The sequence below is a fragment of the Molossus molossus genome, unplaced genomic scaffold (genome assembly GCF_014108415.1).
Source record: "Molossus molossus isolate mMolMol1 unplaced genomic scaffold, mMolMol1.p scaffold_m16_p_18, whole genome shotgun sequence".
NCBI classification, from domain to species: Eukaryota; Metazoa; Chordata; class Mammalia; order Chiroptera; family Molossidae; genus Molossus; species Molossus molossus.
The window spans coordinates 42,785,692-42,802,941 of NW_023425353.1; the positions used below are offsets into that span (position 1 = coordinate 42,785,692).

Below are 17,250 nucleotides of genomic sequence, written 5' to 3' on the forward strand. Positions count from 1 at the left end.
TAGGGGTACATATATTCTTTCTGATTGGTGTTTCAGGCTTCTTGCCTTCTTATATTTTTAAAGGTTGTCTTTATAAGAGAGCAAAGTTAAAGTCTTCACATAAAAATAAATAAATAAAAGGAATCTGATATGCTCCTATAATTTCAGAGATAGCTGGGAAATAAAATTCTAAGGCTTTTTTGGATCTGTGTCATTTTCAGGTTTCTTTGCCTTTAGAAATGCATAGCTCAGTCATTAACAGAATGTAGTGGAAATCCCCCTGGAGCAGAAGGCAGAGTATCTAGATTCTAAACCCCAGCAACTCCAACCAGTATTGAGATGACCTTGGGCAGATCATTTCACTTCTCAAGTTCTTGCTTCACTTATTAGAAGGAAAGATACACTGTATACACTCTAAAGACCTCTTACAGTCCTAACTGTGCTCAAACTCCAATGCAGTATGCCGTATTTAAACTGTAATGAATGCTGCTGCTGGAGGTAATTAGGTATCTTTTGTGACTGCAAGATGGTAAATGGATGCCTATTTCTCTCAAAGGATATTATTCCCCCATCTGCCAATTCCCTTGAGCCAAGATAATAATCATCAGTCCTTTCCTGAATTTGTTCTTGTCTCTTTTATTGCACATATAGTTTGAAAATGATGTACACTCTTCCATTCCTTGCTGATAACAAAGCACACATTTTTCTCTGTCCTCAGCATTTCTACAGTCAAATAGTCATCACCCTTAACCTGCTGAAAACATTGCAGAACCTCAAAAGAACTCAAACCCGAATGGTTACACGGAATATCATAAATGCTAAGAGAGCACACACCTGGGGAAGGTCGTTTCTCTATGGGCCGGCCAGAAAAGGCCTCTCTGAGAAAGAGATTTGTGCTGCAATGTGTTAGATAAAAAAATCAGGCATGAGAAAGGTAAGGAAACAGCTAACCAAAAGGAACAGGATATACAAAGGTCCTGAGTTGGGAGAGAGATTGCCATATTCCAGGAACTCCGAGAAGGCCTGTGGCGTCAGTCAACTGGAGAGAAAAGTCCACAAAACTAACTTGTACCGTCAGGAGGGCCGGGTTCACACAACACATGACAGGCTGTGCTGAGGGATACATTGCCCGGAGGTATGACATTCTCTGATCTAAGTCTTGGAAAGAAGACTCCGGCTGCTGCACAGGAAGTGGATGTTGGGCGCGTGGGGAAGCAGGAACAAAGGTGGGAAGAACTGTGGGAAAAGGACGGCCATAGTTCAGGGAAGCTCCCTGGGCTATGATGGCGGCAGCAGAGATGGGAAAAGTGGATGTATATTGAGATCTATTTTGAGATATATTGTGATATATCTCGAGTTATGTTTAGAAACAGAAACAACAGAAGTTGTTCACTGATAAGATTTGATGGGAGTGTGGCTGAAAGAAGTGACGTCTCCTCCAGTTCTGGTTCAAGTAACAAAGACCTGGAGAAATATAATGAGACAGGAAGTACTGGGAGAAAACCAAGTTTGTGTTGCAAATGCAAGTCTATTGAGAGTTAAACAATGAAAATAGATGAGTTCGCCCAGGGTAGAACACAGGAGACCAAGAGCAGGGATTGTAATGTAACATTTACAACAGAGAGTGGGAAGAAAGAGGTGAAAGGAGGGCGTTGCCCTGGAACCCAAGAGCAGAGAATATTTCAAGAGGGAAAAATAGTAAACGGGGTCTAATGCTACCCAGAAGTTTGGTAAAATGACACCTGAAAAGTGACCACTGCAAGTGGCAAAACGGAAATCACTGGTGACCTTCACAAAGCTGTTTGTACGTACTAAGTTTTAATGGCATGCTGGGGAAGTCAACTTCAGTGCAACTGAAGAATGCGGTGAGAAAGCGTAGGCAACGCACACATACAATTCTTCTGTTTAATTTAATTTTTGACTAGGAAATACATTAATAAGGCTCAAAATGCAAACAGTACAAAAGAGAATGCATGGAAATGTCTCCTCCCACACACGTCCCTAAGCTTCATTTTTCCTGAAATGTTCTATGCAAATGTGCTTGTCTATTTTGTCTCCTTTTTAGATAAATGACAGTACACTATATATACAGTTCTGAGTCTTACTTTTTCGCCTAAAAATGTATCTTAGAGATCATTCCATATGACTATATAAAGAGTTTTCTTGGTCTTTTTAAAACTCTGTAGTATTCCGTTGAAGGATCTAACAATTTATTTGATTAGTCCTATTGGACCTTTTGCCATTACAAACAGAGCTGCAATGAATGTCCTTGTACGTTCATTTGTAAATGGGCAGGTTGATCGACAGAATAAATTCGGAAGTGGAATTGCTATCTCAAAAAGTGTGTGCCTTGGTAATTTTGATAATTACTACCAAATTGGCCTCCATAAACGATGTATTTCTATCAGCAACATTAGAGAAAATATGTGTTTTCCATACTCTTGCAAAACAGTATATCAAACTTTTTGATCTTTGCCAATTTGATAGGTGACTACGGCTTTTCAGAATATATTTTTAAATATGATATTAAAGTTCTTATTATATTTTGTAATCACTTGAAATGTTTGCATGACTAACTAAAAGATTTTCTAATCTTTAAATTCCAGGAGATTTAACTAGATACATACCGGTGTTGAGCATTCACTATTAATTTTTCCTAGGACATAGTATGCTCTCTAACCATATAGATTCAAGAAGACTTCTTTTATTTCTATAAAGTTGTCTAAAGTTATATCTTTAAGTAATTATTTTATAATTTCAGGTTTCTTCTTCAGGGGCTCAAATTTTACAAGTGTTACATCACCTAAGCCTACTCATCCCTATTTTTTTTTTCTTTCTGATACATTACCAGTTATTTATTTTTCTCATTCTTGTCTCTTACTACATTTTAATGAGTCTATTTTTCTGAATGCTATGTTCAATTTTACCTTTATTTCTTTGATAAAGAATTATTAATTTTCATGGGCTAGTGTGTGTTTCCTCTCATTTTACATTCTCTTCCTCTTTACCCAAAGTTATTTTTCTCTACTTTGTGAACTTATTATATAGATGAGAGAACTTGATTATGTTTTCTGTAATTCATAAAGAAAAATATTTAGGGACAACTTTTTTCTCTGCTTCATGACACATTTTCTTATATGTTTTTCTGTTCCAAGTCCTTCTTTTATATTTTCATTGTCTCTCTATAGCTTCTGCCTCTGTTCTTATTTATGTACTCGTCCTTGAAGGTTTTTTCTCAAGCTATTGGTAAGATGATTGTGAGAGAAGGGACAAGATTATACTCCAGGCTAGAGGAATTTTCTTTATGACCTACAATGGTGCAAATTCTTCAAGCCTTTATTTCTCCCCAGCCAATGGAGATAAGTGGGTCACAGTGCAGAGTCTCCCCCTGTCTCACCAACAGTTTCCTGAAAATATAGTTGCCTCTATGACATGCTTCAATGAGCACAAACTTCACTTTCAGACCATACCACGTTCAGGAAATTTCTGCCACTTCTCCTCACCCTGCTTTTCTCGTTTCTGTAAGGGTCTTGGATTTTAAACTTTGAGATGGACCTCTCAGCTTGGAAAAGTGTACTTTGCTACTGTCAGAGACATTGGGAATCTTTTCTCTACTTTCTGCCTGTTCCTCTTTTATCATCACTCTTTTGAGACAGCACTTCCACCTATGTTGTGATTTGGTGTTTGTGTTGTTTTCTAATATAAGTTTACATTCTTATCCCTTTTTTTTTTTTTTTTTTTTTTTGGAGAGGGCTAGGGGGTTTCTAGAGTGCAGTCATGATGGCTTTACATCACCATTGTTAAACCAGAAGTTCAGACAATTCTTTCACGCAGTTTGACTATGAAGAAGGGTTGAGAATGGATTACAGCTCGGAGGATGTGGGAGTCAATGAAGAGGTTTTGTTTCGATAGAGGATCCAAAGGCTGTTGGTTGGCTGATGAGAATGACTGCATAGGAGGCGAAGAATGTGATGCAAGAGGGAAGGAGATAGAGAAAAATGAAGTCCTTGAGAACTTCAGCCTTTTTCAGGTATAATAGGAGAAAAGACAGAGATGATGCGGCTGGTGCAGGTATGTTGACAGAGCTGGTGGACAGTATATGAGGACCTTCATATACGATGATTGCCATTCCTCATTGGGGAAGAAATTAATTGGAACAATTGTATTATGAAATAAAAACAAGTATAAGCTGGTAAGTTCATTCTGATTTATGTAATTTGGTTTGCGATTCAGAGACAGAAATGCAACTAAGAACCTGCTACTTGAAGAATTTGCTAAGTTGAAAATTAAAGTATATACTTATTGGTTGATTTGGAGAAATACCATTAAATGCTATAGAGTAGAAGAGTTTCTGGTTTGGTGTTGGGAAAGGGAGCACAGGATTTTTCTAAACCTTACCAAACTAGAATAAGTCCTCTTCTTCATTTCTTTCTGCAAATTGCAAAATTGACTGGCACATCACACCTTTTAAAATATTCCTAATCAGTAATTAATAGAGAAATTGGTGTCTGTATGGTTAAAATTTTTGTTTTCAATACACTGAACATCATGAAGCAAATTACCAAAGCAGAAATTTCTGATGTTACTCATAAAATTAGACTAATTAAACAAAGTTCCAAGTAACAAATCTATATCCAATGAGTTTTAGGGCACTTTTCCTCTGTGTTCTGTAAGTTTATTTTGTGAATATAGCAACTTTCTGTCCACGATTCTTAACATTGAAGGGGACAAGAAGTCTAAAAAAACATATTAGCCTTCTTTTTATTTTTTATTTTTTTGTTTGTTTGTTTGTTTGTTTGGAGGTTATTTTTGGTTTTCACAAATTATTTTTTTCCAGTTTTATTGACACATAAATATTGCATAACATAACGATCTAATATATGGACATATTGTAAAATGTCATAAGAGTTTTCTATTAATTGGCATGTTAGTATTTCTTTTACTTTTAGACTAATGCTTATGTGGCAGACAGACTCTACAGTGTCCCCACAATCGCCATTTACTGACATCAATTTGCTTGTACAAGTCACTCTTCTTGAGTGTGAGCAGAACCTATGACTTTAGCTAATACTGATGAAGTGTGACTCAGTGATTATGCTACATAGGATTGTGACCTTCATCTTGCAAGATGCTCTCTTTTGCTTGTTCTGAAGAATCACGTGGCCATGATGGGAGGTCCACGTGGCAGGGAACTGAGAACAGCCTCTGGGAACTGAGGGAGGCCCCAGACCAACAGACAATAAGTAACTGGAGCCCTCCACGCTACCATCTCAAGGAACTGAATTCTGCAAACTCTTGAGTCTTCAGATGAAAACCTGGGCCTGTCTGATGCCTTCACTGCATCCTGTAGAGGACCAGCTAAGCTTTGACTGGACTCCTGACCCACAGAAACTGTGAGATAACAAATGTATGCTGTTTTAAGCCACTAAGTCGGTGGTAATAATTTTATACCACCAAAATCAAATTAATACATTTTGATATTTATAAGTGAGCAAAACTTAATTTCATAAAGTAGAGTAACTTTTTGCTCACAAGAAACAAAAAGTGTTGAGTATTCTTCAGTCCAATTAATAAAGTTGTGATTTCCCACTAAATAATCTTGATCTCTATATTCAAAATACCAACTGGAGTAATTTTATGGTACAAATCATGTTACATTATATACTTTCCCATTTCAAAATGCACAAGGTAAATTTAGATCTGAAGTAGATGTTAATAAAAGAGGTATGTACATTGTTATGACTTTATTTTTAATTCTCTCTTTCCTATGACTTTCAAACCTGCAGAAATTGTACTCCTCTGATTCAGAACCACAGAGAATACTAGAAGAAGAGATGAAAAGGTAACCCACATTCACTCTGTGCCTGCTATATTCCAAACCCTGAACTAGATGCCGTGTATATGTTTCTCCTTTAATTTTTTGTGCAAGCTCGGGGTTAATTCCACCATTTTACTAATGAAGAAACAGAGGCTCAGAGAGCTGGCGTTATATACTTAAGGTATCACAAGTAGTAAATGGCTGAGTCAAAGTGTATGTCCACTAGTCTCATGCTCTCCCCACTCTACCACTTTTAGGGACTAGAAAAAATATGCATCTGAATAGCACTTAATTCTGTGCAAGTAACCTCAAGTTGCACTAAGGAAAACTGGTATTTTTAAGCTAATCCAGGTGCCATAATCAGTTGGTGTTAGTTGCACATTACTGAGAGGGGAAAGCCATACAAAACCATCCTGGTGTATAGGAAAAATTAAAAACATCTTTTCCTTAAATAGTTTATATTCTAACAAGCTAGGGTCATTTGGCAGGGGCAGGAGAGATGGGGGAAAACAAGAACAGTGGACAGTGACCAATAACATTGGTATCACCAGGGAACTTGTTGGAAATGCAGAATCTCAGGCCCCACCCTGACCTCCTGAGTTGGAATCTATATTAGCAAGATTCCCAGGTGGTGCATATTAAAGTTGAAGAAGTACTATGTTTTGAGAGGTTAAGAATTTCTTTCTCTCTATGGAACTGAATGTCTTTGAAAAGGTGGGAGAGCTATATTTTATTTAAATTTTAAATGGGGGAAAAAAGCACATGGATTTGAAATTTACAGAATAGAATTTTCACATTCAATTTTTTAACAGTTATCCTTAGAAAGAAAAGAGTTCATGCCATAAGTCCTCTTTGGTGATCTGCAAATGAAATCCCCTTTCTTGAACATCCCTACCAAACTCTATCCTGGTACCCACAGGATTTGTGTTTTGTTTTAGTCTTCAGATGGACAATAACAACTATATTACCCAGAAAGCAACTTCTATATGCCTCCTAAAGTTTTTCTTAGCTCATGGAGTACCAAAGCAACCCGATTAAAATATTTCTGGTATACCTAAGAGATCTCAAAAAGATTATTCCTGAAAAAGCAAGAAAAAGAATACTGTTTGCCACTCACCTAACCGAAACAGCTTCCACTCTCCCCATTTCGCAGTGAATCAACTACAATCAACGTCCAAATGTTATTTCTTTAACCTAAATTGATATGCAGAACACACCACTAAATTGATCAGATTTGAAATGATCCTGACAGAAAACAGCATTCTTTCTGAAATTGTATTACACATCTTGATAGCTTGATTAAAAGGCTTCTTGCTTTCTATTGTGACACTCCTTCCCCTGTGGATTCCTGTTTTATTGTCAAGGGAACTCTTTTTATCACCATTTGCTAGGTAAGGCAGTTGGGGTCAAAACTTAAATTTCCAAGGGTTTATTTCAAACCTTTTTAGGATATTTGGTGGCTCTGAGGCTTGAAGTACCAAGTGTCAGAATAAGAATAAGAATAAAGCACAAATTTCTGAATCCCAACGAAATCTAATTTCTTCTGTTTTCCCTGCTGTCTAAATTACTTAAGGCTCTTCCATGTAAAAACTCACATTATCTCTAACAGACAAAATACAGGTTAAGTCCCTTAATTATCTAATTTTCTTTTCTTTTTTTCTAACGTATGAGTAACATGAAGGGAAGTGTTTATTCTTCTTGTGTTCTTCTCTGCATTCTGATTCAAACCACCACCACCACCACAAATGTTTTAGAGTGTGGTTGATTCTTCTGTGTCACAGATGACTTAGCTGTATTGCAGTAAGAGGGACCAGTTTTTTGTTCAGTAGCTACTTTGTGCCCATACTCTAGTAGGCCTTAGAGCCGCCGATGATTTCTCATAGAGTACGGAGACTGGAAATGAAATGAAGGTGGGAAGTGGGGAAGGGAGACAAACAAGCAAACAAAGAAATGATGAAAAATTGTAAAAGTGCTTCAATATAAATAAACAAGGTGTGAGTTACTGGGTGCAGACAGGTGACTACTTAAAGTAAGAGCATTTCTGCCCGGCCAGTATGGCTCAGTGGTTGAGCATCGACCCATGCACCAAGAGGTCGTCAGTTCGATTCCCAGTCAGGGCACATGCCCAAGTTGTGGGCCAAAACCCCAGTAGGGGGCATGCAGGAGGCAGACAATCAATGTTCTCTCTTGTCAATGTTTCTATCTCTCCCTCCCTCTCCCTCCTTCTCCCTTCCTATCTCTCTAAAATCAATAAAGAAAAATAAATAATAAAGTAAGAGCGTTTCTGATGAGAAGACATTAGACCTGAAACCTAAAGAATTTTTTAAAAAAGTCATCCGTACAAAGAAAGAGGAAAGGGTGCGAGTAAGTAGCAGGAGGAAGAACAATGTCGAACTAAAGAGCACATCATGTGCTTGGCTGTGAACAAACCAATTTAACTGCAAAATGTTTCCCACTATGCTTTTTCATTTTCACAACCCAGGTGCTCCCATCCTGGCTTCCTGCCTCAGCATATTTTCAACAGCCTGTTTTCCAATTAAATTTTAACTTGTGTTTTAGTACCCTAGCATCCTGCTCTCTAATAAAACAATATATTTTGATGTACTCAGACTAGATTAAGTCCCATGTTATACAATCTCTTCGCATATTTTAATTTTTGTCTACAGTATCAATCATACTTGTACTGCGTGTGTGTGTGTAGACTTACATGTAAAAATATTTCTGCCCTGGCCGATTTGGCTCAGTGGTTAGAGCGTCGGCCTGTGGTACAGAGAGACCCGGGTTCGGTTCCCGCTAAGGGCACGTACCTTAGTTGCAGTTTGTCCCCGGCCCTGGTTGGTCGTGTGGGTGGCAACCACTCGATGTGTCCCTTCACATCGATGTTTCTCTCTCTCTCTCTCTTCCTCTCTCTCCCTCCCGCTCTGTCTGAATAAAAAATGCAAAAATGTCCTCGGGTGAGGATTAAAAAAAAATAATAATAAAATAAAATAAAATAAAATAAAAATAAAAATATTTCTAAGCAGCTAGGGATAATGGTTACATTCAGCAAAAGAATACCCAACCATTCAATAATCACAGGAAAACCTCACTTTAATTTATAAATGTTGATAGTTTCTCAGAAAATCAATATTCTACATTACACTTTTACTTATTTATGTGTAAAATACATTTTAAAAGTGGGAGAACTTTTGATATTTTTTTGATGTAGAGAAAAATCATCACAGCCTTTTTAAATAATTGTACTCATTCAAATTTATTAAATAAAATCAATGAGTTAATTATCACACAGTTGATGCTTTTAAAAAACCTGTTATGGTCTGAGGAACAGGGTAGACCCAGACACGTGGAAGTAGGGTACAAACTAACAACCCTCAGAACAGGGAGCGGGGGGGAGGGAAGAGATAAACCACAGAACTTACATGCATGTACGCATACCCAATGGACACAAACAACAAAGCTGGGGACGGGGTGGAAGAGATGGGGAAGAGAATGTCAATGGGGAAAAAAGAAGAAACATCTGTAACAAAAATAAATTTAAAAATAAAAGTGAATATTGAGCTGTTAACAATAAATTTTAACAACAGAAGAAGAAGAAAGAAACCTATTATGGGAAACCTAACTTACAAATTAAGATGAAAAAACACAATTTTCTACCTCAAATATTCTAACAAATGAAATTTTTCCGTAACATTTAACTTTGGCCTATAAACCAGTCCTTGAATTACTATAATAAAATTTTCAACTTGTAGGAAGTCTGAATATTTTAGGAAACAGACATAAATCCAATGGAATTAATTTGATTTAATGTTAGTATAATGGTAAATACTATAGAAATATTCAATTTTTGTGTGTTTGGTCAAGGAAACAAAATGTAATACTTGAGATTTCAAAAAGGAGGTGGAGTGAATGGAAGCTACACAGTCCATCTCCCAGTACCAAACTGGAATTACAACTAAAATAAAGACAAATCGTCAGGAAAAAGCAACAGAAAAGCAGCTTGAGAGGACCATTTAACCAGGAACACTGAATCGATTCTGTTAGGATTTTGGAGGCACAAGACGGGGGCTGGGAGCCCACGAACAGCAGCAGCCTTAGCTGTGAGCAGCATCCTCGGGGTTAAAATCCCAAGCCCGCAACACAGTACAGAGGGCCCGGACAGAGCGCTAAAATAGCCACAGCAACTCACCTTGGACTCCAGTAGAGGAAGGACAGACAGAATTGAAACTGTGTGATAGGTAACACTCGGAATTTGGAGGACACTCCAAGCTTTTGCTTAGTTGCACCCATGCAGGACAGTGACAATCTTACTCCTTCCCAGGGCTCTGAAGAGAGGAGGCAGCCCCTCCCTTAGAGATTTGACCCCACCCAGGTGGGGCATTGATATGCAAATTGAGGCTCTTTAAAATCACCATCTGCCCCACTCTCCGGAAATCCTCTTATGCGGAACACCTGAAAGAGTTTTTCATTCAACTGAGAAACCAGAGCTCTTCAAGTAACAGAGACAAATAGCCTCCACCCAAAAAGCTAGAGGATAACTGAACCCTTCCTGGGCTTACAAATCTACCCAGGACAGTAAGAGTTGACAGTGGTGTTTAACGTGGGTCCTCCCACGCTCATCCAATCCCAGTAGAGGAAGCCACAAACAGCAGAACACCAACACCCACGGGGAAAATTGGGCAGGCTCCAAAACCCACTGTGATAGCCAAAATGGTGAAACAAAGAAACAAGTCCAAAATGAAAGAACAAGAGACCTCTACCGAAGATGAGATCAATGAAATGCAGTTAAGCAAGTTACCAGAGGTAGAATTCAGAGTTACTATCTTGAGGAAACTCAAGAGCATAAGTAAGGACCTCAACACCATGAGTAAAGATACAGAAGCACTGAAAACCAACCAAGTGGAACCGAAGAATGACAGAGTAGAAATAAAGAACACATTGAAAGGATTAAACAGCACAGTAGAGGAAGCTGAGGACCAGATCAGTGAATTAGAAGACAGGGTAGAAAAAATCGGGACTTCCGGTCAAGATGGCAGCGCAGGTAAACACGGTATTGCGTCCTCCCACAACCACATCAAAGTTACAACTAAACTACAGAACAAGCATCATTCAAAACTGCCTGAAATCAAGCTGAATGGAAGTCCTACAACTACGGAATTAAAGCAGCAGCCACAACCAGACTGGTAGGAGGGGCAGCGGCACGAGGGGCAGCAGCTGCGGCACAACGGGCTGGTCCCACACCCACATCTGGCAGATAAAAATCAGGAGGATACCTCGGCTGGGAAGGTCCTTCCTAAGGACTGAGGGGTCCCCTTCCCACACCAGATGCCCCTCTCAGGGTTCCAGTGCCAGGAAGAGAATCCCCATAACTTCTGGCTGGAAAAACCAGCAGGAACTGAGGCTCAGGGAGGCTGAAGCAGCTGGAGCCCCAGGCAACTCCTTAAAGGGCCCGCGCAAGAACTTATCGGACTCTCTCCCTCTAAACTTAGAGGGAAGGCAGCTCGAAGGGCGCCAGAGACACACAGGGAAGAACTGAGATGTTTGGCACTGGAGCGAGGGCTGGAGAGGGGGCTTTCTCCGGGACAGACGTGCTGTCAGAGGCCTTTGTTTCTTTGGTGAGCCCTTCCCTGGGGCAGCAGACAGAAGCCATATCTGGGACTCCAGCAACCTGGCTCACACTGGTAGCCCCGCCCTGCTGACTCGCTGAGGCCCCGCCCCACCCAACTTTCAGGCCCACCCAAGCTGTTGCCACTTGTTTAACCATAGGATTGGCCTGTCTTGGATCCTGCTTCAGGTTTTTCCTACATTCTTTCAAACAAGCAGCATCTGGTCTCAGCTAGCCCCACACCTCTCGTTAAGTAATACACTGAAACAAACACAGGGAGGCAGCCAAATGAGGAGACAAAGAAACAGGTCCCAAATGAAAGAACAGAACAAAACCCCAGGAAAAGAACTAAGCGAAATGGAGATAAGCAACCTAACAGATGCTGAGTTCGAAACACTGCTTATAAGGATGCTCAATGAACTTAGTGAGAACCTCAGTGAACTTAGTGAGGGCCTCAAGAGCATAAGAAAGGACCAGTCAGTAATCATGGATGCACAGTTAGAATTGAAGGAGGGATTAACTGAAATAAAGAATAATTTACACAGCTTCAATAATAGAGTACGTAGCCCTGGCCGGTTTGGCTCAGCGGTTAGAGCGTCGGCCTGCGGTCTGGAGAGACCCGGGTTCGGTTCCCGCTAAGGGCACGTACCTTGGTTGCAGTTTGTCCCCGGCCCTGGTTGGTCGTGAGGGTGGCAGCCACTCGATGTGTCCCTTCACATCGATGTTTCTCTCCTCTCTCTCTGTTCCTCTCTCTCCCTCCCACTCTACCTGAGCAAAGGATGGAAAAATGTCCTCGGGTGAGGATAAAAAAATATATAATAATAATAGAGTACGTAAATCCAAGGAGCAAACCATCGATTTGGAATATAAGGAAGCAAAAAATGCCCAAACAGAACAGCAAAAAAAAAAAAAAAGAATAAAAAAAAAATGAGGATAGTGTAAGGAGCCTCTGGGACAACTTCAAGCATGCCAACATTCGTATCTTGGGGGTACCAGAAGGAGAAGACCAAGAACAAGAAATCGAAAACCTGTTTGAAACAATAATGGCAGAAAACTTTCCTAACTTGGTGAAGGAAACAGACATAAAAGTCCAGGAAGCACAGAGAGTCCCAAACAAGATGAACCCTAAGAGGCCCCCACCAAGACACATCATCAAAATGCAAAAGGTTCAAGACAAAGAGAGAATCTTAAAAGCAGCAAGAGAAAGGCAGCTATTTACCTACAAGGGAGTTCCCATAAGGCTGTCAGCTGATTTCTCAAAAGCAACTTTGCAAGCCAGAAGGGAGTGGCAAGAAATATTCAGAGTGATGAAAAGCAAGAACCTACAACCAAGATTACTCTATCCTGCAAAGCTGTCATTTAGAATCGATGGCCATATAAAGAGTTTCCCAGACAAGAAAAGTTAAAGGAGTTCATCACCACCAAACCGTTAATATATGAAATAATGAAGGGTATTTTTGAAGAAAAAGATAAAATATATGAACAAACAAAATGGCAATGAATACATATCTATCGACAATGGAATCTACAAACAAAATGAACAGGTAGAACAGAAACATTCTCATAGATACAGGGAACATTTTGTTGGTTGCCAGTTGGCAGGGGGTTTGGGGGAATGGGTGAAAAAGGTGAAGAGATTAAGAAGTATAAATTCATTGCTAGACTGACAAACCTCAAAGGGAAAGGGGTTGGGGGTTGGGAAGAAATAAACCAAAGAACTTATATGCATAACCAATGGACACAGACAATAGTGTGAGAAAAGGTGGGAGGGGGGCGGGAGTGGGGAGGAGGGGGTCAATGGGGGGAAAATGTGGAACATCTGTAATATATTTTACATTCAACAATAAAGATTTTAAAAAAAAAAGGAATAAGAAAAAATCAACTAATCAGAAAACCAAAAAGTAAAAACAAATAAAAAACAGGAAGACAGCTTAAGAGAACTGTGGGACAACTGGAAATAAAATAATATTCACATTACAGGAGTCCTCAAAGAACAAGACAATGAGCGATGGTTAGAGAATATGTTTGAAGAAATAGTGAAAGAAAACTTCCCTAATTTGGTGAAGGAAGGAGGCATTCAAGTTCAAAAAGCACAAAGAGCCCTAACTAAGAAGAACCCAAACCGGCCCACACCAAGACATATAATAATTAAAATGACAAAAATAAAAGACCGAGAGAATCCTAAAGGCATCAAGGGATAAGCAACAGGTTACATACAAAGAAATCCCCATGAGGCTGTCAGCTGACTTCTCAACAGAAACACTACAGGCCAGAAGGGAATGGCATGAGGTAATCAAGATCATTTCATGAAAACCAATGATCTGAATTCAGGACTACTCTATCCAGCAAGGCTATCATTCAAAATAGAAGGTCAAATAAAGAGCTTCCCAGACAAAAAAAAAAAAAGGCTAAGGGAATATATTAACACCAAACCAGCACTGCAAGATATATTAAAAGGACTGCTGTAATTAGTAGAAGAAATAGGAAGAAAAATAAAACCACACTAACAAAAATGGCAATAAATAAGTACATATCAATTATCACCTTAAATGTGAATGGTTTGAGTGCTCCGATAAAAAGACACAGAGTAGCTGACTGGATAAGAAAGCATGACTCACATATATGTTGTTTACAAGAGACACACCTCACAACAAAAGACTTACATAGCTTGAAAATGAAGTGATGAAAAAAAAATCTTTCAAGGAAACGAAAAGGAAAAAAGAGCTGGGGTAGCAATACTCATATCTGATTAAGTATATTTCAAAATGAAGGCCATAACTAGAGACAAAAAGGCCACTCTATAATATAGAAAGGATCTATCCAATAGGAAGATATAACCTTGGTAAACATATATGCACCCAACATAGGAACACCAACATATATTAAAAATATTTTGGAGGACTTCAAAGGAGAAATCGATAGCAATACAATCATAGCAGGGGACTTCAACCCCACTGACATCACTGGATAGATCTTCTAGCCAAAATATTAACAAGGAAACACAGACTCTAAATGAAGTGCTAGACCAAATGGATGTAATAGATATCTACAAAGAATTACACCGCAAAACTGCGGAATTCACATTTATCTCAAGTGCACGTGGGACATTCTCAAAGATAGACCACATGTTAGGGCACAAACTAAGTCTCTACAAGTTCAAGAGATTGAAATCATATCAAGCATCTTTTCAGATCACAATGGCATGCAACTAGAAATCAACTGCACAAGAACATGCAAAGACATTTGCAAACATGAGGCTGAATAGCATGTTATTAAACAATGAATGGGTTACCGAGGAGATCAAGGAAGAAATTAAAAATTTCCTGGAAACCAATGAAAATGAGCACACAACAACAAAAAATCTATGGGTGCAGCAAAAGCAATTCTGAGAGGGAAGTTCATAGCACTACAGGCCTACCTCAAGAAACAAGAAAAATTTCTAGTAGACTATCTAACCTAACTTAAAGAACTAGAAAGCATGGGACCTACCAATATTATCTAGAGATGAGGTTTTAAAAAAGAACCTGGGCAGGGTTACACAGCTAGTAAAAAGCTAGAATGAAGCACAATCCATGCCAGTCTGACGCCAAAGCCCTCCTTGCTTCTGTTACACTCTAATTTGGTTGCCCTTCTGGAAGTTTGTATTCTATTCCACTCTAAGAAATACTATGTGCTTATTTTAAGTGCTTCATCAAAATTAAAATGTAAATGTTTCCCAAAAAAAGAACAAGAAAGGAAACAAAAAGAAAACCCCAGAGCAAGTAGAAGGAATGAAATAGTAAAGATCAGAGCAGAAATAAATGACATGAGACCAAAAAAACAATTCAAAGGATCAATGAAACAAAGAGCTGGTTCTTTAAAAAGATAAACAAGATTGATGGACCTTTAGCTATACTCACCAAGAAACAGAGAGAACCCAAATACACAAAATCAAAAATAAAAGAGGAGAAATAATAACTGACACAACAGAAATACAAAGGATCATGAAAATATATTATGAACAATTATACAGCAACAAATAAGACAATCTAAGTGAAATGGACAAATTTCTAGTAACACCTTGTCTCCCAAAACTGAACCAGGAAGAGATTAAAAAAAAAAAAACTTGAACACACCAATAACAACAAAAGAAATTGAAGATGTAATCAACTCTCCCAGCAATCAAAAGCCCAGGCCCAGACGGCTTCACGGGGGAGTTTTACCGAACATTCAAAAAAGAACTAACACCCATTCTCCTCAAACTATTTCAAAAAATTCAAGAAGAAGGAAGACTTCCAAACTTGTTTTATGAGGCCAGCATAATTCTAATTCCAAAACCAGAAAAAAAAACTACAACGAAAGAAAACTACAGGCCAATATCCCTGCTCAAGATAGATGCCAAAATTCTCAACAAATAACTAGCAAATAGAATACATCAAAAGAATTATTGACCATGACCAGGTAGGATTCATCCCAGGGATGCAAGGCTAGTACAATATTCGCAAATCAATAAATGTGATACACCACATAAACAAAATGAAGAATAAAAACCACACAATTATATCAATAGATGCTGAAAAAGCATTCAACAAAATCCAGCACCCATTTCTGATAAAAATGCTCAGCAGTGTGGGAATAGAGGGATCATATCTCAACATAATAAAGGCCATATATGAAAGACCTGCAACCAACATCATACTCAATGGGCAGAAACTAAAACATTTCCCTTAAGAACAGGAACAAGACAAGGATGCCCACTTTCGACACTCTTATTTAACATAGTACTGGAAGTCTTAGCTACAGCAATCAGAAAGAAAAAATAAAAGGGATCCAAATTGGAAAGGAGGAAGTGAAACTGTCATTATTTCCAGATGACATGATACTATACATAGAAAACCGCAAAGACTCTATCAAAAATTAACTAGACTTAACAAATGAATTTGGCAAAGTAGCAGGATACAAAATTAACGTCAAGAAACCGATGCAATTCTTATACACCAATGATGAACTCACAGAAAGAGAAACTTAAAAAACAATCTCATTTATCATAGCAGAAAAAAATTAAGATACCTGGAAATAAACTTGACCAAAGAAATAAAGGACCTATTCGTAGAAAACTACAGGTCATTGAAAAAGAAATAGAGGAGGGGAAGACAATACCTTGTTCATGAATTGGAAGAATCAACATCATTAAAATGTCCAAACTACCCAAAGCAATCTATAGATTCAATGCAATCCCCATCAAAATACCAACGACATACTTCACAGAACTAGAACAAATACTTCAAAAGTTCATATGGAACCAAAAAAGACCTCAAATAGCCACAGCAATCTTGAAAAAAAAGAACAAAGTTGGAGGATCACATTACCAGATTTCAGGTTATACTACAAAGCCACTGTAATCAAAACAGCCAGGTACGAGCACAAGAACAGGCATATAGACCAGTGAAACAGAACAGAGAACCCAGAAATAGACCCAAGACATTATGCTCAATTAATATTTGACACAGGAGGCAAGAGCATACAATGGAGTAAAGACAGCCTCTTTAATAAATGGTGTTGGGGAAATTGGACAGCTACATGCAAAAAAATGAAACTAGACCATCAACTTATACCATTCACAAGAATAGACTCAAAATAGTTAAAAGACTTAAATGTGACTCAAGAATCCATAAAAATCCTAGAAGAAAATGTAGGCAACAAAATTTCAGACATCATAAGCAGCACAATTTTCACTGATACATCAGCTAAGGCAACAGAAACAAAGGAGAAAATGAACACACGGGACTACATCAAACTCAAAAGCTTCTGCACAGCGAAAGATACAATCATCAAAACGAAAAGGCTACTCACTGTATGGGAGAGCATAATT

The 17,250-nt window shown here is 38.5% G+C and overlaps 1 pseudogene; it reads right to left on the reverse strand.

Moving 5' to 3' along the window:
• LOC118633563 overlaps nt 1-6,943 on the reverse strand; it is an 84,491-nt pseudogene extending 77,548 nt beyond the window's left edge.
• Nucleotides 6,944-17,250: the final 10,307 nt, after the last annotated feature.